The 26218-nt window shown below is 43.3% G+C and overlaps 1 protein-coding gene across 20 annotated transcripts in view; it reads left to right on the top strand.

The window, feature by feature from the left end:
* Nucleotides 1-26218, top strand: part of raraa (retinoic acid receptor, alpha a) — a 634542-nt gene that overhangs the window by 572701 nt on the left and 35623 nt on the right. The window lies entirely within an intron of this gene.

The raw sequence follows: 26218 nt of genomic DNA, 5'->3' as shown, positions 1-26218 counted from the left end.
GAGTCTGGGGTTTCCCTAATCTGGATGTTTCAGTATCAAACCGGGCCGTGCATCACCTACTAATTCCATTCAAGGAGCATCATAGTATTTCTTTCAAGGTGAAGTAGCCACTTTAAAGGAAATACTATAATGAAGAGGTTGAGTTAATAAAGCTGGCCATGATGCGAATACATTCTTGATAAGAACTGTTAAGATGTTTCCATGAGAACAGAGATGAATCAATCCTCAGCAGTGGCAGTACCCCCTATGCCTGCCCACAGCTATACACAGAATCCTCTTTCCTTCATTTGTGTAACACTAATTTGTGACAGGTTGCAACATGTTGCTGAAAGAAATCCTAATAGATTTAGGCATTTTGAAGAGCAGCTTCCAGTCAGATTCTTGCTGAAATGAACCATGACGGAAATGAAATGAGTTCTGCCTAAAGAAGCCTAACATGGTCTTGTACGTATTGAACCTTGCCTACAAGCACTTCGCATTTGTCAAAAATGTAAAGAAGCTAAATCGTTAGCTCCATCCATCATGAAGACATTTGAATTTTCACAGAAGTGGCCAATTTGAGAAGCAGACTGATCATTTACGTACACCCTGATCTCTGCTGTTTGTTCCTGTCGAATGCATACTCCTGGCCAACTCCCGGTGTCCCGGCCAACAATTATCATTTAGTTAACACCACCAGATCAGATTATCTAGTCATTTGTTTCATTGCTGTTGTGGGATCTTGCTGAGCACAAAATTGCCCATATGACAGCAGTGACTACATTTCAAAAGTAATTCATTGGTTGTGCATCCTTTGGGATGTCCTGCGGATGTGGAAGGCACTATATAAATTAAAGTTCTTCCTTTACTCAAAGTAGACAACTTCTGTACCCTAATGTCAGTGCAGATCCCAGATTTTTCTGGGGCTTGCATTTTGCACCTGACAAATGTTCTGAGCTGTTTTTTGGTAGATCAGCACCTTTTGTGTCATGATTTAAACGGGAGCCCAGCACGGCGTCAAGTTCCCAGGCTCGCCTGATAAGTGCGCCAAGTCTTGCTTTAAATAAATTAATTCTGGCCTATTGAAACAAGTATCAACTTAAAAATAAATCTACAAAAATTACTTTAAAAAATTACCCTCAGACCTGAACCAACAGCACCTGCTGCACATGTACAGAATCGCAGGTCTCCACTTTTGCTATTGGGCTCCAAAAGGGCTCCAAAAGTGGAAAGTTAAACCAGAAAGTAGAGTAAATGTGGGAAAGCAATACACACAGATTGGGTTGGCATTGCTGTCCCTGCATCTAAACATAATGTGCTTTACATATGGGACATTTTACAGCATTAAATGTGCTATATAAATGCAGGTTATTGTTGCTCAAGGAAGCAGAGCTCAGTGAACAGAGGAAATCATAATTACACAAAATAAAAATCCTCACAATTTGACAAATCTCTTCTTATATAATGTTTAGGCCCAACATGTTGTCAGATTAACCCCACCTACCCAGCTTCTCTTCATTAACCCTCAAACGCTGCTCCATGCATACATGTATTTGCCTCTTGCACCCATTTATCCTGTTGGCTTAATTGGCCTTCCGTGATAAATTGTTCCACATCCCTGTGGGTGCAAAGATTCTGTCTGATTTTTCTCCTTAGTCCTAACTTCCTTATTTTTAACTGGCGTCCTGCAGTATTTAAATCTTTCATCACAGTGAATGATTTATTTGTAATTTCCTTTCATAATCTTGAAAATTTCAATTGGGTCCACTTTCCCAAAGAAAATAAGCATAAATCTTTCAGTATCTCGAGATGAATGGAATGGGTGAAGCAGGACAAAAATTGTAGCATCAAAATATTTTTACATCAGAAGAAGGCACTGCAGAAAGTCTGTGCTTGTAATTCATTGGCATTCTGCGAGGGTCATTTGCACAAATGCCTTTTGTAGCAGTACGATGGGCCGACAGAAGAAGAGCTAAAATAAGCAATAAAAACAGAAAATGCTGGAAATACTCAGCAGGTCAGGCAGCATCTGTCAGAACTGATGAAAGGTCATCGACCTGAAACGTTAACTCTTTTTCTCTCATCGCAGATGCTGCCTGACTGCTGAGTATTTCCAGCAGTTTTGCTCTTTATTTCGGATTACCAGAATCCGCGGTGTTTTGCTTTTGAGCTAAAATAAGACTTGGCTCACTTAGACACAGCAAGATGTAAAAAATGCAGCTGATTAACTTGATGTGACATCTTGACTCATTGTCAGAAATAATCAAATAAACTGTAGTCTAATGAATTCTAGAACAGCCTCGAAGGAAGTACGGTAACATTGCATTGTAACTGATGTAGCCTTTCTGTGTATGTGTTAGTATACACATGCATGTTTGGATAATATAATGAGAATACCGAAATTTTACTTTGCTACAAATCCAACAAAATCACATGGTGAAAAATCTGTGGGAGTGCGTACACTTCGCCTTTTTTTGTACTGTTACTTGTTCCAATTTTCTCTAATTTTCTCTATTCCTGCCCTGAAGGCACGGACTCCTGCTGGGCCGTTCTTTGTTCATGAGCCCAGACAGTGAGTGCGGCAAACTATTTGATTACAGAAGGCATCAGAGGCGATCCCTCTTGTCCTCACTCAACGTCAGACATGCCCTTTCCAGCAGGAGTCACAGACAGGAGCGGGAACCGAGCTGACTTTTGCCCCACTCTTATACAAGGCAGTGAGGCCAATTGTAAACCCAATTTCTAGAGCAGCTCAGGTCAGAAATTGCTGCCGACTTTAGGCTTAGGACTTGAATTGCAGCGTTACCTCTATTTTTAAGACTTAGGATTGGTTTTTCAGCTTTAATGTACGGTATGGAAACGACATGCCTTCTCTGTCAAAGTCTTCATTTTTTTTAAAGTGATGCTGTCAGCATCAATGCATGGATCTTGCATTATATCTAATTTATTTTTTAACACAGCTTTAATAAAAACTAAGATTGGGCTTCTTTGTTCTCTCCAGGTTGGATTTATACCTGGTTTGTGCTAAATTAAATGATATCTGACCAGGTGAAGCAGATGCTACAATTGGCTCGACACCCCTGAGATAAGGAGGGAAAAAAATAATCAGCCATTATTCCTGTACCCTTGGAAAGTGTTTGTGTGTAGGAACCAGATTAGTTCCACTATTATACCTGCAATGGTTCAATAGCCTGCTGATACTAACTGGGCTTGTGCATGAAGAGGTATATTTGGGCAGATACTAAGGGGCTGCTCATACCCATGAAGCCTTACCCATGTTTGGTTCAGAAGTAGAAAAATATTAGAGAGAAAAATAGTGCAGAATACGATTAAAATCACATTATAAAAAATATTAACATTCTGGTGTATTTTTTCTGTTGCAATGCATGCTTAGGTGGGAAACATGGTGTAGGTTTATTAATGTACAACAATTTCGTAAATAATTTTGGAAACTCAAGAGATTTGGCTTCATATGATGGTCTGGCTCCTGACTGTCCATGATTAGCTGGGAAGGGGAGAAAAGTTTCTTTCTCAAGAATCGATGCTATCAGAAAACAAACACATTTCTGTTTCAGTGGCTCCCGCCTAGCTTCAGGCAGGTCAGGGAGCACTTCGATGTCAAGCCAGATGGTTTTTAGAAGGCTGTGTTTGGTGGCAGCAGCCCACATCACCAAGCATTGAAGCACTGCAGAGAACAAATACACAACTGTAGCTCTTGTCTACTGGTTTCCCTAACACAGCTGCAAGAACTAAGCTCTGAAATACAAATCCGTCCATACCATGGTGAATCACACAGTCCTCTCTTGTGACAGATTGACATTATCACCCTGAGAACTGAATGTCCCCTTAATTTTGTAGATTATGCATATGTGACTAAGTCGGATTTTGCGGTGAACGGCGCCAGTCATTCATTAGACCTGCACTTGCCCGTAGACTTTCTGTGGGCTTTTGCACTGGAAGTTCCTGTCATCCAACCATCTAAAAAGTGCAATGCCATCTACAGAGCAGCTGGGACCTGTGTGAACAGGGCAAGCAACTGTGTATCGTCTTAAGATTGCAGAATTATTAATGAGCAGTGCAGAGTCTGAGCCAGGAAGTGTCAGTTAGAATATTTAATTCAATGTCAAATCAGGTACAGAAAGGGAGAGGAAGATTGGATCAAAAGATAGAAATGAAAAATGCTCCAACAATAATTAAAATCTGAAGGAATAAGACTCCACACTTGATAAAGTAAATTTTCAGTGCCAGAGAGGTTGTTTGGTAATGATTAAGGCTTACCACACTGTTAAAAATTGACTTGCACTGGAATAGACAAGCTCTAACTTTTTCTGATGAGTTTAGTGTGCATATATCAGAGAATCATAGAAATTTAAAGCACAGAAGGAGGCCATTTCAGTCCATCATGTCTGCACCGGCTGACAAAGAGCTGTCCAACCAATCCCACTTTCTAGCTCTTGGTCCGTAGCCTTGTAGGTTATGGCACTTCAAGTGCACATCCAAACACTCCTTAAATGTGGTGAGGGTTTCTGCCTCTACCACTTTTTCAGGCAGTGAGTCCCCACCACCCTCTGGGTGAAAAAAATTCCCCTCACATCCCCTCTAAACCTCCTACCAATTATTTTAAATCTATGCCCCCTGGTTGTTGACTCATATTAGGTATGTATAGCAATTTCACACCATCCCATGTATTCAATGACGAGTCTCTCGACGAGATACCATTATAGCACAGCTTCTGGATGAGCAGGGCATCATGGGCAACAGCTTCCTGATCTAGGCATTTAACTATGCATGTGTGGTCATTGGAAGTTGCTGTCCAATTTACATCTTATTAATGGTGAACGCTGTTAGCCTCACCGTTATTTCTACTACAAAATCTGGCTTATTTTAAGATGATCAAACTGAAATTTCTCCTTAACTCTCTGTATGATACTTTATCCAGAGCTATCCATGCTTTTGTTTTTGTAGCCTTGGGGCTAGATATAAAGATTGAGGCTGGAATTTTGCAGGGGAATCAGTGGCGGGTCGGGTGGGAAAGTGTTTTTTTTCCCCCCAACGGGTCGGGATCCCAATGTGAGCCTCAGCTTGACAGACGTAGTACATGACTAGGGTGAACCCGTGGGCAAACTGTCAAATACAAAAGGTAAGCTGAAAAGCCACGGACCTTTCCCAATGTCGAGTCTGTCAGCACTGAGCAGACCCAACACGCAGCGGCAGGGGACCCAATTCAGGTCATTAGTGGCTTATTTAGAGCCACTTAAGAATGATTTTTAGCTTACCTTTTGCATTTGACAGTTTGCCCACGGGGTTCACCCTGGTCATGTACCACGTCTGTCAAGCTGAGGCGGGAGTTCAATAGCCATTGAATGAGCTGTTGAGTTGACAGCTTGAAATGTAAAGTAAAAGCTCCCACCTTAGAGATATCTTTCCTTAGCCACAAGCATTTCCTCACTGCATTTCCACAACAGATTCACCGTGCTGCAAGTCTTTACACAAGTCTCCATCCAGTCTGATCTCATCAACTCTCTCACCATTGACAGATTGCTTCTGTCATCTCTATTTCACCTGCCATCTATGGATGCCCTTTATACCCTCTCACCTTGGTCCTCAGAATCCCACCACAATCATCTCCAACAGCAGCAGCACTAACAACAACAACAACCTTCTCCGCAATTAGCTGATGCTGCAGAGGACAGAGGGCATCAGCACGCGACCACATTGCGGCCAGGGATGGCCTCACCATGGCCAGATTTGCTTTGCGTGACGCTGCACACCCTGGCTGCTACGTGATGCGCCAGGTTGGCACCACACCAACACCATAAAGCATTCCTACAATGCCCAAGCCATTCCTTTCACACTCATGACCATGAGTACCATTATAAGAACATAAGAAATAGGTACAGGAGTAGGCCACATACGGCCCCTCGAGCCTGCTCCACCATTCAATAAGATCATGGCTGATCTGATCACGGACTTAACTCCACCTCCCTGCCCGTTCCCCTTAACCCCTTATCCCCTTATCGTTTAAGAAACTGTCTATTTCTGTCTTAAATTTATTCAATGTTTCAGCTTCCACAGGTCTCTGAGGCAGCGAATTCCACAGATTTACAACACTCTGAGAGAAGAAATTTCTCCTCATCTCAGTTTTAAATGGGCGGCCCCTTATTCTAAGATCATGCCCTCTAGTTCTAGTCTCCCCCATCAGTGGAAACAGCCTCTCCGCATCCACCTTGTCAAGCACCTTCATAATCTTATACGTCTCGATAAGATCACGTCTCATTCTTCTGAATTCCAATGAGTAGAGGCCCAACCTACTCAATCTTTCCTCATAAGTCAACCCCCTCATTTCCGGAATCAACCTAGTAAACCTTCCCTGAACTGCCTCCAAAGCAAGTCTATCCTTTCATAAATATGGAACCCAAAATTGCATGCAGTACTCCAGGTGTGGTCTCACCAATACCCTGTACAGCTGTAGCAAGACTTCCCTGCTTTTATACTCCATCCCTGTGCAATAATGGCCAAGATTCCATTGGCCTTCCTGATCACTTGCTGTACCTACATACTATCCTTTGTGTTTCATGCACAAGTACCCCCAGGTCCCACTTTGTAATCTTTCTCCATTCAAAATAATAACTTGCTCTTTGATTTTTTTCTGCCATAACCTTAGTTATGTTACCTTACCAAAGTTATGTCTCACCATTCACTGCAACTCACTAAGCCACTTCCAAAGGTGCAAACAAATCTGCCCAAGAACAAAGTATTGAAAATAAAGGTTTCAATGTTTGACACCACATTAACAGAAACTTTACATGAACATTGCATAAAACACCCAAGTGCCTACTCTTGTGTGTTAGTTGGTATGATTGCCCTAAAATGAGGGTGAATGTGAAGGGTGGTTAGTGAGATGGGGATGTAATAATATAGATAGAGAGGGATGGGTGGAAGTGCAAGGTAGGTTGGTGTGAGTAAGGATGTGCAGGAGTAGGGTAGGCAAGGCAAGGCAGAGTGCTGGGGATGTGATGAGAGGCACAGCAGGATGAGGTTGAGTGTGGCTTTGTATTACCGTTTCGTGATCTAGAGATAATTGACATGTTTGCGGCACTGCACTCAGGTCCTCTTGACCACATCCCTGCTTGTGCCCTCTGCAATGTGCAACCAGGCTGCATTAATCTGCTGGGGAGGTCTCTTCCACCCATGGGAAGGGAAGAGGACCTCCCTGCGTGCTGTGACTCCCTCAATAATCATAAGGAGGGAGCCATGTGAGAGCCTGGGTGCAGCCCTGTGCCTTTGTGCAGTCATTGTCAGTGTTTGCAATTTGGGCATGGTCCCTTTAAGGAAACCAGCTGATGACATGACTTCAAATGACGTCACCAGAGCCGCTTCCTTTAATTGACCGGGAAATGTGCTGGGCGGGCTTACCAAGGTCCATCAAGGGAAATTCAATTCAGAGAGTGGGATGGAGCCAGCAAACAGGGTGGGGACCTGCCACCGACATCGTCCGCGTTGGACCCGCCGGGGTGAGCGAAATCCTGGCCATCAGCTGTGTTCCTCTTAATTTATATATATTAACAGACCTTGGTGCTCTGCTGTAGGGTTTATCCACAAATGTGACGACAGTACTTTACCTCCAGGCCCACAAAATTCAAACAAGTCAAACCATGAATGAGCATAAATAGGATTGAGTTGTGCATGGGCTTTGAATGCTGGATAGCCAAGCATGGTGGCTGCAGGGCTTTGTTAACCTCTTCAATGCTAAAGGAGAAAAATAAGCAAAGTGGGATACTTTTTCTCAAAATGACTTCCCCCATTGGTAGTTCAGTAGCACAATTCCTGTGTAACAGTGGAGTACTGCGCTGGGGGAGGGGTGGGCACTTGGAAATTAAAAACCCAAGAATTATTCTTGTTTCCTCCATCCTACACTGCTCCACTTCCTGCATTATTATAATTGCATATAAGAAAATCCCCATGGAAAATCCCATAGCTCGTACTCAGAATCTCTTACTCTGGATGGAGGCAAAAAATTCCTCTTTTAAAAAAAAAAGTCCCAGAGGCTCTCTGGCTGTTAGAGGCGAGTTCAGCCCAATTCAGGTACAAGGCAACAAAAAAACTTGTAACAAATGGTGAAATGTCACCTTTTTTTCTCGATTATCTTTTCGCTAAAAAGATCAAAGAATGTTTGGCTAGTAGAGAATGGAAATATATCACTCTGGTGCGGGAGGGAATGCTCTCCTAAGGTTGGCGCTGAGACAATTTGTTGGACCAGGGACCTTTATTCATCATCTAACCATACTATACCTGGCCAGGAGTGCCCGAACATGGAACCATTCCATCAATAACATCCTTCAACTTGCTGAACATAAAATTCTCACACAAAAGAGAAACTCATCTTGTCCACTCCTGATCTAAATATACTCTTTCATCATTAATTACTGTAAATCCTACATGTTTCACCCTGTATCATTGATCTTTGCGAAGATTCTTGTACCACAGCTGGGTGTGTCTGACAGCAGTCGGTGTTTTCTGCGAATGCCAAAGCAAATAACTGCTGCAAACTTGCTAGCATTTTCAACCCAAAACCTAGACAGTTTTTAGGTGCGGTGTGCATGACTGAGCAGGATCACGTCTGCTACTGCTGGGGTGGAGGGATGGAATGATCGACTCAATTGAGGTGACTTCAGCAGTGAATAGCTGCCATTTCAGTGAGTGGGCTAAAGTTAGCATGGGACTGCGGGACATGAGAAGAACTCAGCTGCATTTTAACAAAAAGTTCTCATTTGAGGTCAGCTGGTTTACTGTGACATGGAGCAGTAAGGTTGGGGTTTGAGCACACACGTCTGGTTGTCAGGTTGTTATTGCAAAGTAGTGGGAGCTTTATTCTTTATCTAACCATGCTGTACCTCACCGGGGATTGGTTGATGCTGCCACTCGTTGTCCAAAATAGGAAGTCTTCCACTCCCCGGCAGCAACATTCCTCAACTTGATGAACACAAAATGCACGCACGAAAAGTTGTTCTTGAGAAAATCGCCTTGTCTAGTGTTGCACTCCTCTTCTGATTATACCCTTTCAACACTGAGCACTGTAAATCCTACTTCTTAAAACTTGTATCAGTGATCATTGACAAGGATGAGACGTACAGGATTAGGGTAAATCAGTGGAACATTCTGCCTTGGGTGCTTAAAACCGACCATTGGTGCAGACCTAGATATAGGTCTCCATTCTGCACTCAAAAGATGAGATTATGTGTGGCAACAAAAATAAAGCAATCAAAAAATCTGAAAATAGAGGTGCAGTCATTAAAAATCAAGACAAGCAGGTTAAAACAGTGACTGGTCCAAAAGCATTCTGGTAGTTAACGAATATGTCACTGTGCTCTGGAATTAAGATTCATTGCAAATGGTGTTGTGGGCCCCACTGAGCTGCTCAACGTAAATGGCTCGTTCGTTGAACAGAACTCATCTTACTAGGTCCATGGATGTTAATTGAGCTTAGACTAGGACAAAAGTAAAAATTGTTATACAGGTACAACCTCTGAAATCCAGAAACCTCGGGACCGAGGCCATTCTGGTTTTCAGGTTTTAACGGATTTCAGAGCAGAAATCCGATGTCCCGAATCCGGAAACTCCTGGGCCGAGTTTCGGGTTTATCCGGATTTCGGAGACGAAATCCGACGTCCCAAAATTTGGCTCACAACACACCCGTAGTTAGGAAGAAAGAAAACGCCCGGGAAAAAACCTTCGTTGCAGCCCTTGGAACAGCGATAAGTATGAAGACCTGCAAAAAAGGTAAGTTAAAGTTGTTATTTTTTCATTCTTTCGATAGTTAAGTGTGAATGTTTTGTGATTTTTTTTTACCTTTTGTTTTTTGCAATTTTTTTGGGGTGTGTGTGTGTGTCTGTGCGTGTGGTGGGGCGTGGGGGGGGAGGGATTATTGACAGAATACTGATCAGAATACCGATGTCCTGTTTTTGGAACATTCCGGTTTTTGGAACTCCCGATTTCAGAGATTGTACCTGTACTGAGATTTAACTGTGGATTTATGTCTAGTTTATGACATACACGGGGATATTTTGTAAGGTACCAGACATGTCTCTCATTGTTTTTATACAGAGAAACCTGGTTGAAGGGACAAGGCCTATATTGCAGGATAGCTCCAGTCAGGTTGCGATTATTCAAGGCCAATGAAAATAAAGGTTATTTATAGAGATAGAGAGCAGCATCAAAGAATATGAAAATGGAAGCAAGAAATAACCTGAATGGAAAGATAAAAAATGGTAAGGAGGTAAAAGGCTTAAGGAGGGGGCTCATACTTCCATCAACTATAATTGGCAAATTATTGAAAACACTTATGTGTCCTTTCCATGGTTCTTCTGCTGTAGTATTGTAAATGGTTATTGAATTTCCCATATCATCTACAAAAGCAGATCAGCCTTTCTACAAAAAGCAATTATTAAAATTCAAAATAGATGTTTCACAAAACAGAATATTCTGTACCATTTTTTTACAAAAAGATTGTAAGGATAGATTTTATGAATTTCTGCCTCTGACACGGAGCTTCACATGCTGGAAGCACATACCAGGAATTTGGGTGCAGAGGTCAGCAGTCCCTGTGAGATTTTCCGTCCATTAATTTTAACGGACAGAAAATCCTGCAAGGCATGTTGACCTCTGCTTCTGAATTCCCAATGTGTGCCCTCGGCATGCGAAGCTCTGTGCCAGGAGTGAAAATTCATCTGTTTTACCCTAAAGGGTCGTCACTGTGAAAAGTGCATGTACAGTAAGTGCATTTATCAAGATACCATACAATAAGCTTGAATGAGAACCTGGGCCTATTATCTCTAATAACAATCTTAAACAATACTTGTCAAATGCTACTTTTATTGAATGCCAAAAATGATGCAGCTTTCCTATAAAGATCATTTTCAGATCCTACGCCTTGTTCTAATATTAAAATTAAAAAAAGTAATACATTCTGCAGTGAGTGAGTCTGTAGGGAGGGTTGCATTATTCATCATGAAGGAGCGATCAGCACTCTTATGATCCTCGTTTTATAAGATGGCGAATGTACCCGAAAGGGCAGTGCTTCTTGAGTAATTAGGGATTGTCTCCATTTTTGTGGAATCATCTATCACAAATATTGCACACTTGTACAACTAAATGAATAAACTTTCTGGCATTTATCATGGTTCAATGGCTTGTTAGTTGCTTAAAAAATCATCGCTGCAGGTGCAGCATAATTGGCTGTTTTTTTTTCCATTCCCACGAATGAATTTGCATTTTTAAAAAATGCCTATTTAAAAACTGAATTCCCGCAATTTTGTTAGAATGTTGAAAATAACAAAGCAAAACATGTGATATACCTGTTTTGTATCCTGGCAAGTTAATATAGGAACTTGTGCAAAAGACATCCTTTTTATAAATTAATCAGCGTCAGATGGAAGTGTACATGTGAGTTAATAAACTTAATTCCGGTGACGGGTGGTGCAGAAACCCAAGCTTGGAGTACGGACTGTTTGGTCTATATATGTTCCAATACAGTACTTATTATCCATTGACTTTCTGTTATCCCACATATAGCACACTCAATGGCTTTCTGTTACTCCTTCTCGGGAGGGGAGGTATGTGGGATATCTTTGGAGGTGGCTCCAAGGTGACGAAGTTGGTGATGGAAGGTTGAAACTAAGTGAACCCTCTGTGGCAAACTTGGTAATCTGATTCCTGAACCAGACAGGTCTGCAACACTCCAGACTGATTGACCAGCCATTCTGGAACCTGGAAGGATAGATATGTGACTTGGGCCTGGGATTATTCTCACATGGCTCCTGATAATCCTGCAACTGAATGCCCCAATGAGCAGAGTGGTCTTAGAAGAGCAAGTAACAAAGAGCTTACCAGTGTTTATTACTGATGAGCTGCATGGGTTTAAGCTGTATAAACTCCATTAAGGTCCCGTGCACACTTGACGATCCAAACACTTCGACACTGATTATTATGTAAGCCTGGAATTAGATAATTGGGGTGTGTTTTTATAGGGCACTCCATATTCGGCAAAGAGAAATTCTACATGTGTATGGTTGAATTTGTAATACAGATTGAGGGTGAGGAAGTAGTGTCTCAAACGAGCGTACTATGCTTAAACAAAGGGGACTACAGTGGGATGAGGGCAGAGTTGGCTAAAGTAGACTGGGAACACAGACTAAACGGTGGCACAATTGAGGAACAGTGGAGGACTTTAAAGGAGCTCTTTCATAGTGCTCAACAAAAATATATTCCAGTGAAAAAGAAAGGCGGTAAGAGAAGGGATAACCAGCCGTGGATAACCAGGGAAATAAAGGAGAGTATCAAATTAAAAACCAATGCGTATAAGGTGGCCAAGGTTAGTGGGAAACTAGAAGATTGGGAAAATTTTAAACGACAGCAATAAAGAAAGGAAAGATAGATTACGAAAGTAAACTTGCGCAAAACATAAAAACAGATAGTAAAAGCTTTTACCGATATATAAAACGGAAAAGAGTGACTAAAGCAAATGTTGGTCCCTCAGAAGATGAGAAGGGGGATTTAATAATGGAAAATGTGGAAATGGCTGAGACCTTAAACAATTATTTTCCTTCGGTCTTCACAGTAGAAGACACAAAAACCATGCCAGAAATTGCTGGTCACGGGAATGTGGGAAGGGAGGCCCTTGAGACAATCACTATCACTAGGGGGGTTAGTGCTGGACAGGCTAATGGATCTCAAGGTAGACAAGTCCCCTGGTCCTGATGAAATGCATCCCAGGGTATTAAAGAGATGGCGGAAGTTATAGCAGATGCATTGGTTATAATCTACCAAAATTCTCTGGACTCTGGGGAGGTACCATCGGATTGGAAAGCAGCTAATGTAACGCCTCTGTTTAAAAAAGGGGGCAGACAAAAGGCAGGTAACTATAGGCCAGTTAGTTTAACATCTGTAGTGGGAAAAATGCTTGAAGCTATCATTAAGGAAGAAATAGCAGGACATCTAGATAGGAATAGTGCAATCAAGCAGATGCAACATGGATTCATGAAGGGGAAATCATGTTTAACTAATTTACTGGAATTCTTTGAGGATAAACGAATATGGTGGATAGAGGTGTACCGATGGATGTGGTGTATTTCGATTTCCAAAAGGCATTCGATAAGGTGCCACACAAAAGGTTACTGCAGAAGATAAAGGTACGCGGAGTCAGAGGAAATGTATTAGCATGGATAGAGAATTGGCTGGCGAACAGAAAGCAGAGAGTCGGGATAAATTGGTCCTTTTCGGGTTGGAAATCGGTGGTTAGTGGTGTGCCACAGGGATCGGTGCTGGGACCACAACTGTTTATAATATACATAGATGACCTGGAAGAGGGGACAGAATGTAGTGTTAACAAAATTTGCAGGTGACACAAAGATTAGTGGGAAAGCAGGTTGTGTAGAGGACACAGAGAGGCTGCAAAGATATTTAGATAGGTTAAGCGAATGGGCTAGGGTTTGGCAGATGGAATACAATGTCGGAAAATGTGAGGTCATCCACCTTGGGAAAAAAAACTGTAAAAGGGAATATTATTTGAATTGGGAGAAATTACAACATGCTGCGGTGCAGAGGGACCTGGGGGTCCTTGTGCATGAAGATTTTTTTTTTAAATTCGTAGCCAATCTTTCCAATTCTTTGTCAAATCACAAACGCCAGAGGTCACCTTGCACACATCAAGGATCACTCTGCGCCAATGCTCTTAGCCAAAAGGCCTAGAGCCTCTGCATCGTTCCTGGAAGTACTGCAATACCAGGTTCGTGCCATGGAGGTGGATGGATCAAGCCACCCCTGTGCATGAATCCCAAAAAGTTAGTTTGCAGGTGCAGCAGGTAATCAGGAAGGCAAATGGAATGTTGGCATTCATTGCGAGAGGGATGGAGTACAAAAGCAGGGAGGTCTTGCTGCAACTGTATAGGGTATTGGTGAGGCCGCACCTGGAGTACTGTGTGCAGTTTTGGTCACCTTACTTAAGGAAGGATATACTAGCTTTGGAGGGGGTACAGAGACGATTCACTAGGCTGATTCCGGAGATGAGGGGGTTACCTTATGATGATAGATTGAGTAGACTGGGTCTTTACTTGTTGGAGTTCAAAAGAATGTGGGGTGATCTTATAGAAACATTTAAAATAATGAAAGGGATAGACAAGATAGAGGCAGAGAGGTTGTTTCCACTGGTCGGGGAGACTAGAACTAGGGGGCACAGCCTCAAAATACGGGGGAGCCAATTTAAAACCGAGTTGAGAAGGAATTTCTTCTCCCAGAGGGTTGTGAATCTGTGGAATTCTCTGCCTAGGGAAGCAGTTGAGACTAGCTCATTGAATGTATTCAAATCACAGATAGATAGATTTTTAACCAATAAGGGAATTAAGGGTTATGGGGAGCGGGCGGGTAAGTGGAGCTGAGTCCACGGCCAGATCAGCTATGATCTTGTTGAATGGCGGAGCAGGCTCGAGGGGCTAGATGGCCTACTCCTGTTCCTAAATTCTTCCGTTCTTATGTTCTTTGTTCTCGATGCCTTGGTTTGGAGTCTCTTCAATACAGTGATGGGTTTCTGCTGGTGTCAGATACCTGGTAGATCAAAAAAAAATTGGCTCTCTATTATCCCATAGGTAGCATCTTAGTTATGTATTGTCCTACATTTACCTTCTGCTCAGATTGTTATGACAACATTTTCCTCTCGAACTTGCAAAGAAAATATGGGCTGTGACTGAAGTGACATTTAATTCCAACCTGGGCAGCCTCCCTCCAGGTGTTGCAAGACCAAAAAAGATACTGGCTTTGTTTGCTTCTGGATCAAAGCTTCAAGCTTTGTTTGCATACAGAAGATGGCAATTATTTAACTAATTAGTCAGTCATTTGTGCAGCAGTAAAAGTGAATACTTCACTGTTTGAATGGCTTGTTTCAGTTTTGCCAAGTAAACATTAATTGAGGCGAAATTCTTGTCTGGACTAGCATTATAGGTAAATTGCTGCTCTCTTTTGAACGAATATTTGCATTTTAAGTTCTTCAGCTGTTTTTTCTTGTAAACTGATCTCGGGCTGAAAGCAGAATCCATGAACTCCTGACAAGATTACTTAACCGCTCGCACGCTAACCTTTGTTAGACAAATATAGAACAATAGATGCCAAAAAGTGTAAGCTGTAGTACAATCCTAGAGGTTCACATGGTATAATTAATTGCAAAAGCAGTTTGAGTGCTTTTTAAAAGTCACCTCAGCACTTGGAATTGTGCTGCAGTCTGTTAACATGTTTTTGGGCATCAGCTGTTCTACATGTTGGATATCTTTATGTACATTTCAAAAGTCACACTTTTTTTTATGACTGTATGGTGTACGTTTACCATTTGCCATGAGTTATCGAAAAGCTTCATTCTTCTTGGTTCCCCCTCTCAGTTTTCTCTCCTCCTCTGTTGGAGGCTCTTGACTCATCGAAACATAGAAACAAGATGCAGGAGTACGCCATTCAGCCCTTCGAACCTGCACCGCCATTCAAAGAGTTCATGGCTGAACATGCAACTTCAGTACCCCATTCCTGCTTTCTCGCCATACCCCTTGATCCCCCGAGTAGTAAGGACTACATCTAACTCCTTTTTGAATATATTTAGTGAATTGGTCTCAACAACTTTCTGTGGTAGAGAATTCCACAGGTTCACCACTCTCTGGGTGAAGAAGTTTCTCCTTATCTCGGTCCTAAATGGCTTACCCCTTATCCTTAGACTGTGACCCCTGGTTCTGGACTTCCCCAACATGCATAAGAACATAAGAATTAGGAACAGGAGTAGGCCACCTAGCCCCTCGAGCCTGCTCCGCCACCCAATAAGATCACGGCTGATCTGGCCGTGGACTCAGCTCCACTTACCCGCCCGCTCCCCATAACCCTTAATTCCCTTATTGGTTAAAAATCTAACTATCTGTGATTTGAATATATTCAATGAGCTAACCTCAACTGCTTCCTTGGGCAGAGAATTCCACAGATTCACAACCCTCTGGGAGAAGAAATTCCTTCTCAACTCGGTTTTAAATTGGCTCCCCCGTATTTTGAGGCTGTGCCCCCTAGTTCTAGTCTCCCCGACCAGTGGAAACAACCTCTCTGCCTCTATCCTGTCTATCCCCTTCATTATTTTAAATGTTTCTATAAGATCACCCCTCATCCTTCTGAACTCCAACGAGTAAAGACTCAGTCTACTCAATCTATCATCATAAGGTAACCCCCTCATCTCCGGAATCAGCCTAGTGAATCGTCTCTGTACTCCTTCCAAAGCTAGTATATCCTTCCTTAAGTAAGGTGACCAAAACTGCACGCAGTACTCCAGGTGCGGTCTCACCAATACCCGATTCAGTTGCAGCAGGACCTCCATGCTTTTGGACTCCATCCCTCTCGCAATGAAGGCCAACATTCCATTCGCCTTCCTGATTACCTGCTGCACCTGCAAACTAACTTTTTGGGATTCATGCACAAGGACCCCCAGGTCCCTCTGCACCGCAGCATGTTGTAATTTCTCCCAATTCAAATAATATCCCCTTTTACTGTGTTTTTTCCCAAGGTGGATGACCTCACATTTTCCGACATTGTATTCCATCTGCCAAACCTTAGCCCATTCGCTTAACGTATCTAAATCTCTTTGCAGCCTCTCTGTGTCCTCTACACAACCCGCTTTCCCACTAATCTTTGTGTCATCTGCAAATTTTGTTGTACTACAATCTGTCCCCTCTTCCAGGTCATCTATGTATATTGTAAACAGTTGTGGTCCCAGCACCGATCCCTGTGGCACACCACTAACCACTGATTTCCAACCCGAAAAGTACCCATTTATCCTGACTCTCTGCTTTCTGTTAGCCAGCCAATTCTCGATCCATGCTAACACATTTCCTCTGACTCCACGTACCTTTATCTTCTGCAGTAACCTTTTGTGTGGCACCTTATCGAATGCCTTTTGGAAATCTAAATACACCACATCCATCGGTACACCTCTATCCACCATGCTCGTTATATCCTCAAAGAATTCCAGTAAATTAGTTACACATGATTTCCCCTTCATGAATCCATGTTGCTTGTTTACATGGGCACAAACTGCTCCCTGGTACTTCAGTCAAATAGCCATTTTTTATGTGCGAGCCTGGAAAGTGAGCAGCAGGAAGCTACTCCACCATGAAGGGACATCATTCTTGAGCCCAATTTTTCAAGGAACACACATAAGACTGCACGTATTTTCCATCAAGGGTTCACAGATAGAGATCAGAAACACAAACTCTGGTTTGTATTTCCTCTCCCAAACCCAGCGGCTCTGACACCAGTTGTGGCTTTGTTACTGCTGCCTAGCTGAGATAAGCTAACTCATGGCAGCTGAGGACTTGAATCTAGGACCTTCCGATCTGTTTGACTCAGTAGGACATTCAACAACCAGAATTCATGATTTATCGATGTTCAGACTTACCTATTTGGATTTCTTCCAACAGAAGAAGCTCTGATCCAATCGTTTGTGCTTCCAGTACAAACAACTCTCGATTATCCGGGTCCCTCGGGGATTGGGCTATGCCGGGTAAACAATTTCTCCTTTAGAGCGAGTTGACATTATAAAGTTAAAACTTCAATTAATAAATCCCGGGCCGAAAGGACTCCGAACGCACCGGCCCAATACCTTCCCAGGCTGAAAGGACTCCGACGTCAGTGGCGGCCACGAGAGACAGCGGCTGCAGCAGCGCACACACACACGGAATTTTAAATGCCGTTACAATGGTTTCCCATTGCATCCGTGTGCGGATAATCGAGAGTTGCCTGTACTATGTGTTGCCTACACATGTGATTCACTCATGAGTCCCACAGTTTGCAGAGGTTCATGTGGGGAATTTGAATACAACTTTCTTTAAGATTTAAATATCTCACACGAATCATGAACTTAAAAAGTATTTCACAAATTGCAGGAATTGAGAAAGTTGGCCACTAATATATTTGCAGACACACTGCAGCAGGAAAGTGAGGAGAGACTAGCCAATCAGACAGTCAACTAAATGTCAGTTCCTAACAGCAGTGCATTGCAACATTGCTACGTTACTCGTCAAACATGTTCATTTCAAAACTGCAAAAGGATAGTCAACCAAATGGCTGAGCAGCATAACATAGCCCCTTCACATCACATTGGTATTACTCCATTGACACAAGTGTAAAATGAAGGGAATCAGCAGTGCATTATATTACAAGGAAATTTGATTGCCCGGAAGTTCTTGCCAGTTCTGAAAGAGCTCCACGATGGGATGTGTGGCAGAGTGTGTATCGACAGTACTCTGTCTGAACTGTTCCCTGTTTGGAATGATGTGAAACAAGGATGGGTACCGGGCCCAGCTCTATTTGTAATTTAGCTACACTGGATGATGCAACGAGGGACCTTCAGATAGGAGTTGGGATACGAATCACATAACGAGAAAATTCTTCGATCTATCGAGACTGGGAACATCAACCAAAGTCTCCAAACAAATTATACAAGAACTTTAGTATGCTGATTCTCTTGTGGGGCTTTCCAAACAAAACCTTCAGCTGACGATGGATAGATCTGCAGCTTACGCCAGCAGTTACAGCTTACATTACTCTAGTCTCCTTCAGACTAATAGTATCAACCAGCTCCTGGAAGCCACAACTTGGATCATTGATAACTATTGGTTAAATTGAATTGAATGCAATCAAGGAGTTCACCTATCTTGGAAGTGCATGAACTGATGATGCAAGGATGGATAAGGAAGTGATAGATCGCATTCAGAGAACAAGTGTAACCTTTGATAGACTGTTCACGTGTTTGGAATTAGCGCAATATCAAGGATACCACTAAACTGAAGGTTTATCAGGCGGTTGCACTTGCCAATCTCTCCTCTATGATGTGAAACATGGACACTCTGTAGAAGGCATGCTCAACAGCTGGGAAGGTTTCACCAAAGATGCCTTTTCACTCTATTTTGTATAAGGTGGCAAGACAAGATCACCAACAAAGTACTGGAATGTGTGATATCAGCATTGAGGCAATGCTCATCTCCATTGGGCTGGACATGTTGTTCGGATGGATGACGTGCGGTTATCGAAGCAGGCGCTTTATTGAGAACTGGCAGATGGCAGAACATAGCAGACAACAAAGGCACTAAAAAGATACAGTGAAGCTTCCCTTCAAGCAGTGCAGCATGGTCGTTGACTCTTGAGAAACCCTGGCCACTGACACACAGTAATGGCATTCTGAAGTGAGAGAAGGAGTGATGGGCTCTGAGCAACTACTCCCTGCCTGTTTGGAGGCAAGGCGCGAAAGATGGAAGGATTGCAACATTAGAGGGATCAACAGGATAGCCCCAGCCCACTAAGAACGTGTTTATGTAAGGCCTGTTGTAGACAGTAGGATCTTGCGGATGGTATTTCTCCAGTGACTTGAGGTGTCTACTGTACATGGTCCATGCCTCTGAGCCATACAGGAGGGTGGGTATTACTACAGCCCTGTAGACCATGAGCTTGGTGGTAGATTTGAGGACCTGGTCTTCGAACACTCTTTTCCTCAGGCGTCCGAAGGCTGCACTGGCGCACTGGAGGCGGTGTTGGATCTCCTCATCAATGTCTGCTCTTGTTGATAAGAAGCTCCCGAGGTATGGGAAATGGTCCACGTTGTCCAGGGCCGCGCCATCGATCTTGATGACTGGGGGGCAGTGCTGTGTGGTGAGGACAGGCTGGTGGAGGACCTTTGTCTTACGGATGTTTAGCGTAAGCCCCATGTTTTCGTATGCCTCAGCAAATAGGTCGACTATATCCTGGAGTTCAGCCTCTGAATGTGCGCAGACTGTAGCTCGACGACAGAGATTGGAGAAATACCATCAACAATGCCTCCGCAAGATCCTACAGATCCCCTGGGTGTTCAGACGCACCAACATTAGCATCCTCGACCAGGCCAACATCCCCAGCATTGAAGCACTGACCACACTTGATCAGTTCCGCTGGGCAGGCCACATTGTCCGCATACCAGACATGAGGCTCCCAAAGCAAGCGCTCTACTTGGAACTCCTTCATGGGAAATGAGCCAAGGGTGGACAGAGGAAACGTTACAAGGACACCCTCAAAGCCTCCCTGATAAAGTGCGGCAGCCCCACCGACACCTGGGAGTCCCTGGCCAAAGATCGCCCTAAGTGGAGGAAGTGCATCCGGGAGGGCGCTGAGAACCTCGCATCTCATCGCCGATTGCGTGCAGAAAACAAGCGCAGGCAGCGGAAGGAACGCACGGCAAACCAGTTCCACCCTCTCTTACCCTCAACAACTGTCTGTCCCACTGTGGCAGGGATTGTGGCTCTCGTATTGGACTGTTCAGCCACCTAAGGATTTATTCCAAGAGTGGAAGCAAGTCTTCCTCAATTCCGAGGGACTGCCTATGATGATGATGATGTTGTAGACAGTATCAGTCACACATGACCTGCAATAGTCATCAACGCATCCATCTTCCATGAACTTGTGCTTCCTTCTTTGTTGGCACCATCATTCTTGATTTCATAGGACACACTACTATTGGCATATTCTGCCTGTTGTACTTTTTGAATGTTGTGCCACCAGAAGAATCTGGATTATGTTCATTGGACCATGAGAACTCAAGACAGTTGCACTAAATTTAGTGTGAGCAATAATAACAGAGAGCCATTTTATTGGGATGATTCTAAATACAGCATAAATTGATTCTTGAGATGCACAAGCACAGGCGAATCCACGGTATGTAAAGAATTGTTTAACAAAGTCTTTGGATGGATTGGATCCTAAAATTTAGGCTATGAACACTATTGCTTCATAGATATTGGCCTGACCTTCGAGGCCAGCACAGCTGGAAAAATATTAGATGTTGCAAGATTTGACTCCCAGTATACACAGTCCTGTGAGGAGTCACTCCCTCACTGACGGTCTTGTTGTGACCTGCGATATTTTCAATGTAAGAGATTTTTGTTTTTCCAGCACTCTTTCAGCTGAGTTTCTGAATGAAACCATAACGGATAAAGAGACAGTCGCTGTGGTTTCTGTGCCTTTATTTAATGGTCTGGATGAATTTTATTCTTCACAGTGCTGCCAGGCCATTGTTCCCGCTGCCATGCTTGGTCCCCGAAAGAAAACATAATTGTTTATTTCGGTTCCGTGGATGGATTTAACTGATGCCCATAACAAGCTTCCTGTGGTCGCAGCGCTTGGTGAAAATGGGTTCGGAGGCAGGCCTTTTGAGTGCTTGACGGCCCAGTTGGCAAATAAAGTGTATAACTGAGCCGCAAAGATGAGAAGACTCTGGGTTCCATTGCTTCCCTCAAAGCCTCCCTGATAAAGTGCAACATCCCCACTGACACCTGGGAGTCCCTGACAAAGACCGCCCTAAGTGGAGGAAGTGCATCCGGGAGGGCACTGAGCACCTTGAGTCTCATCGCCGAGAGCATGCAGAAATCAAGCGCAGGCAGCGGAAAGAGCGTGCGGCAAACCAGTCCCACCCTCTCCTTCCCTCAACGACTATCTGTCCCACCTGTGACAGAGACTGTGGTTCTCGTATTGGACTGTTCAGCCACCTAAGAACTCATTTTAAGAGTGGAAGCAAGTCTTCCTCGATTCCGAGGGACTGCCTATGATGATTCTGAGTTATCCAATCTCGACGCAGGCAGTAGTTGGCGGTGCTACAATTCGTACCCCAGAAAAAGAGAGGAGAAAAGAGGTAGCCAGAGTTCCTGTTCCTGATTGCTATTCTACGATCCTTCTTTATCCATGAAAGTTGAATGAGGACAAGATTGGACTTGACTATAATGCCCTCCATGAGTTAATAGCCTGCTCAAAATCATTTTGTTCTTTACTTACATGTGAACACTTGGGCGAGGTATAAGAGGACTGTCCATTATCGCTAAAATAGTAGAACAGCATCTTGGCAAGAGTGAATGGGGTGAAATTAGTGTCATGAGCATTGCACCTGAAAGACATGGCCAGTGTTTCATTAAATGGACTAAACTGTGAGCTTGCAGTATGTTGAGCTGAGCTAGTTGAAAGTAACAAATGTTGTGTCACTTAAATGAGGATGTTTTGTCTAATTGAACAAATGGTGACTTCGAATGCGACATACTTTAATAACCTGTCAACGCTAGGATTAAATGCAAGTGTCATTTTAGAGCTCTTATTCGTTTTTTATTATTGCTTAGTATTTGCAGTTGCTGACATAAATAATTCTAATTTTAGATATAATTAATGATTGTTATTGCTTACTCCATTAAGCATTAGTGACCTTTCAGCCTGCACAGAATTATAATTTGGGGTTTGTTGCGTTTCAGCACTTGGGAGGTAATTGCCCGTGAAAATATTTCCTTTCCCTGTTGTCACTTGTAGCCGGTGTGTTTCTCTCCTCTCCCCCCGCCCCCGAATTATTGACTTTCTTTTCTGAAAGGCACTGACACTTGCTGAGGTACAGGTCCCAGCAGCCCGAGTGCCTTGCCCAAGTGGACATTTTCAGGGATGAGCCTAAAGATTGGAGACTTGACAGCCGTTCAGCCATAGGGAGCATTTCAAGCGAGTTTGGTCCTGTCCTTAATGAACATTTACACATGCACACTTTGCAGCAGGAGTCATATACAGCACTAAGAAACAGGAATCTTGGCGGATTTTCTGCTCCCTACCCACCCTTCCCCACCCACCCCATGGGGTGGTGAGACCAATTGTAGCACCTCTATTGCCTTTGCACTGTCTTTGCCAACTCAACCGTCAAAGGCACTTATTGTGTTGTTTTAAAATGTAATTAAATGTTGCAGAGTGTAGTGACCTGAATTTATGGGTTCTGAGTTCCCAATCCTGCCCATGTAATCAGGGGAAGATGGTATTTCTCTGTTACGGAAAGAGGAAAAATACAAGCCAAAATTGCCTTTGGGTGCATCTTCTAACATCTGAATAAATTGTAGCATTGATAGGTTACCTGACTCAGTCAAAGAATGGTACGAGATTAGGGTTGTGAACTGTGGTTGGACATATTCCTGAAAGTTTAATCACATGATCTCCTGCCTCCAACTGCCCCGCCCCCACACTCCTGCTATTGGTCACCCGACATGTCCATCCTCCGGGTCCACCACCTTCCTACGCCAATCAGAAAGTGAATGGACTCTTTATTACCTGATTGGATGATTCTTTACTGTCAGTCAACAACCATGTTTCCCCATGTCCAACGTTTTTATAAGTAATAAACAAAACTGTTTAAAGAAATTTTAAAAAGAACATTTTTAATGCTCCCATGATTTTCCTCCTGGGTTGCTTGCAGATTAGTCTCTAATTCCTGGAAACTCCAGGGCAATCCTGGAGGGTTCATAACTCTATTTGAAATGCTAGGAGATAAATAAAAAAGGCAAGAAATAATAATGACATATGGGATTTTTTTTAAAAAGCGACTAGACCATTGTGGGGGTGGGGGCAGAATTAAGATATTGATCTGCGGAATCTCAATGATGAATCTACGAGGGAAAGTGGTTTTGTGGTATCTGCTGACAAATAGGAATAAAACAGCAACATGACCACTCTAAAGAACACAATGAATTGAGTAAGTATATAATAATTATACAGAAGTCAAGGGGCTCATTGTAATTGGAATCTCTTTCCATGGGAAAGGCACCTGCTCGGAGATCCGCTTGTCCCTGCAACTCTTACAAAAGGCCTTTAGATTTGTGCCATTTAATATCGAAAGATCAGCACTTTCACATGAATGACGCAGGTTGGGGGCGGGGACAGGGTGTCTCAGCATCCTGCATTTTATTATCAAGAATGGCTTGTCATTTATCTGACACAGCAAAGACTTGATAAATGAATATCTACCACAACTCTCAGCTGCCTATAGATTTTCCTGTTCGAGTTCCCTAGTTCCAAGAATAGAGAGTGAACCTGGCTTCATTCCAGAACAGTGCCAATGTCAGGAAATGTAAAACAATAGGTCTGCCTTTGTAGAACTTTTGGTTGTAATATTTTTCTGACTCCCCATTCTATGAAGGAAAGTGTGAATGGATGATCAGGGTCGTAATGCCCCAGCCATACTGTTCTTCCTGCTTTTATACTGGTATCTTTTGGGAGCAGTGCTGGTGAACACTAAGCTGTATTATCTGCTTGTGTACCCTAGAGTCTTGTGCACACATACATAAGATTCTTGCGCATATTTCTACATTTATCAGGCTGGATATGTGAATAGAAATTTGAATATTGTTGTAAGACTCATTATCTAAATTCAGGATTATTATAGTTTTTGCTTGTAATTATCTGATAATGTTTGAACTCACATGATTCATGCAATATTGACTGAGAAACACTTTGATGTCAACGCATGAACATCTATGCCCCTGTGCACTGATACCATGATGTCAGGCTACATCATGCATTGTGGGCTGATGTTGTGTCTGTTGCACATACACTACAGTTAATTTACGTCTTTCAGGACTCCACAATCAACACCAAGCAATGTAGCCCTGACAGGGTCACACTGTGGGACTAAAAATCCACAGCTCCAGCTTAAGTCCTGGACCTGCTTGCTCATGACCTCCGATGCTGACCCTGCCAAAGTTTGCCAGATTGGTCGAGTACATCATTTCAATAAAGTAAGTGGGCGCCGGCACCCCTCGGAGTATCTGGTGGCTGCCTGGGACACCCCTCCATAGAAACATCCTCAAAGTGCTCCATTTGTTGGTGGACAAAAGAAACTTGCACCTTTTATAAATCATCGGGGTCCAGGTCAAGTCCTAAGGCTAAACACCCAAGTTGGATTGTCACGTCCGCTGATTGGCAGACTGCTGTACCCGCATTCTCTTAGTGTACTGGCCTGCCAATTTGTCACGGGTCCAGGAGGTGGGAACTCCTGCCCTGGGACTCTCCAACTTAGGCCATGCCCCTCCCTATGCTGCTGGCCTTGTTTGAGGTGGGAAAGGAAAAGACAACCCATGGTGTCTAGTTTATCGCTTATAAATTGCTGGCTGAAAGCTGGACGATGCGGTCCAGGACTGTATTGGTGGCAGCCCTATTTGTGATCGTGCAACAGGCAAGTGCAAACTACACCAGCACAAGATGTGCAGTGTCACCGGGGCACTAGTGTCATTGTGCATAGAGTGATGTTCATATGGGATTGGGGTACAGGCTAAGTACTCATGATCATATTTATTCAAACTACTGGGGTAGGTTTATATTCTCGTCAGGGCTTTTATGTGTGTGAAATGAGTACTCCTGGTAGCAAGGGGTGATGTCTCTTGATGTATGTGCTCCTGTCACTTAATTGTCACTTCTTCCAAGTTGCCAGATTAGTGAAATGGCAATAGCCTTATGCCTGGATTGTACTTGTTTTGTTCCTGATCTTTCAGACAGGTTTAACAAAGCTGGATGCTCTTTTAGAGGTTGGGACATGTGGCTAGCAAAATTCAGCTACAATCTAAACATGCCCAAACCCAGTAACACTCTCTGAGGAGTAAAAAAAATGATATGGCAAAGAGGTTATTTGCTTAAGAGGAATTACCGTATTAGTACAAGATGATAGATCTCTCTGTAGAGTTATACCCTTGAAGATATAAGATCAGGCTGTGCTCGTTATCGGTCAATTTAATTTGATCTTTGCAATGATTGACGACATGGTGCAGCTGCAATTTTCTTTTTCTAAATTTTCCGTTCTCTTTTTTTTCCATACCCTGTTATTGAATTCACACAGCAGACATGAGTGATTATATGCGCAGTCTAATAGTTTAGTAATGAGCTCATTCCTTTGTGAATCATGCTGCACGGCTTTCGGTTCTGGCTGTCATTTTTCAGTTACAATAATAATTGTAAATGCACCAGGCTCACCACCCTGCATCATTGTACTTCCCCGTTCCTGGACCTCCCATTGACTGCCCTGGTGAATTTAATTGTGCTTTTACTTTAGCTGTATACTCTCAGTGGCATCTGAGTGGCCTATTTCAGTGTAAGGAATGTAAAAGGTGTGCCTGCCTCAGCACCCTAGGCCCAAAGTTTTATGGGTCCCAAGCAATGTTCCCTTTAAGCCGCGCGGCTATGCAGTGCTCCAGGGGTCCCGCACAGCCGGTGAGCCGGTTTTAAAATTGGAAAAGCCGCCCGTGCGCGGACTTTTGAATGTGCCGCGCAGCCCGTTAAAGGGGCCGCACGACCTAAAAATAAATTAAGAGGAACATTGGTCCCAAGACTGTATAACTCAAGAGCCTACACGCAGCTTGAGCCTCCA

The sequence above is a fragment of the Pristiophorus japonicus genome, chromosome 21 (genome assembly GCF_044704955.1).
Source record: "Pristiophorus japonicus isolate sPriJap1 chromosome 21, sPriJap1.hap1, whole genome shotgun sequence".
In the NCBI taxonomy this organism is placed as follows: domain Eukaryota; kingdom Metazoa; phylum Chordata; class Chondrichthyes; family Pristiophoridae; genus Pristiophorus; species Pristiophorus japonicus.
This window is presented reverse-complemented; position numbering and strand designations above follow the sequence as displayed.